Raw genomic sequence first — 1,229 nt, forward strand, 5'->3', positions numbered from 1 at the left:
TCTCTCTCTTCTTTCTCTCTCTCTCGCCCCCTCCCTCTCTCTCTGACACACATACACACACACACACACACACACACACACACACACACACACACACACACACTATCTATCTATCTATCTATCGTTCTATCTACATTCCATCAATGTTTCAGCATGGGGCAAAACAGTCATTTGTACGGTTAAATACTAGTATAGGCTACTATTCATCACTTTCACGAGAGCTCACACAGAGTAGAACGCTATGCTAGGTGAGACTTATGTGTGTTGGTAAAAACGTCCAACGAACATGAAAATGGGCAAATTAAAGTGCCAAATGAAAAACGAAAGAGGCAAACCGTGGAAAAAAGCATGGTGTACAGTTACATCAGTACCCAATCAGATAACGGTTAAATATGACAACCCCCCAATTTGTTTATGTACGAGAATGAGAGCTGGGGGCTCTCGTGGCCTAGAGGTCAAGGTATACGCCGCTTATTCAAAGGTCCTGGATTCGAATCAGCGTGATGACAGAAAAATATTCTTTTCTAAAATTGTCTCCTTTCACCCACTTTCCTGCTCTCTAGCAATGTTCTGTCGTCTGCTTTCGTCTCCACTTTCTGCCCTCACCTCCTCACCTCCTTTGCCCTCTCCTCTAGAGTCTTGACTCTTTCTGCAGACTTTCTACTGCTACTCTTTGGCTCCTTCTTACTGCTGTTTTTCCGTCACACCCCTGATCTCCTGGCAGGACAGATCTACACCTAGCCTTCTCGGACCAAGGCGAGAAATCTTGTTTTTCCCGTGTGCAAGTTGCGCACGTTAAAGATCCCTTGGTGGTCTAAAATCGATAAGATTAAGAGTAGGCTTCGGCCACCATCTCTGCAAAATTCAAAATTTCCTTCCAACTGAAAATAATTGGTGTGTCCCCCGCGCTCAAATGACCTTATGCAGTTGCTGGTGCCGTAAAACACTTACCAAAAAAAAAAAAAAAGAATGACTGCTGCTTTCTGTTCCCGTAGTACATACCTAGACCCCCATTAGGTGGAAAGGGAGAGGGGTGCACATAATTTCCGCATAATCTTCATCGTTCAATCTTTTTACTACTATTTAACTTGAGTAATATACGTCTGTGTGCTTATTTCAACATCACTTAGGAAATTAAAAAGAGAATAAAAACCCAGAGTGCAGTGCGTTTAGGCCATCTATACTAAATCATGCTATTTTATCAAAATACCTACCCCCCCCCCACCCCA

General features: G+C 43.2%; 1 long non-coding RNA gene across 1 annotated transcript in view; it reads left to right on the forward strand.

The window, feature by feature from the left end:
* The window catches only part of LOC101846834, a 6,720-nt gene that overhangs the window by 4,371 nt on the left and 1,120 nt on the right, over nucleotides 1-1,229 (forward strand). The gene's annotated exons all lie outside the window — the stretch shown is intronic.

The sequence above is a fragment of the Aplysia californica genome, unplaced genomic scaffold, assembly GCF_000002075.1.
Source record: "Aplysia californica isolate F4 #8 unplaced genomic scaffold, AplCal3.0 scaffold00459, whole genome shotgun sequence".
In the NCBI taxonomy this organism is placed as follows: Eukaryota; Metazoa; Mollusca; class Gastropoda; order Aplysiida; family Aplysiidae; genus Aplysia; species Aplysia californica.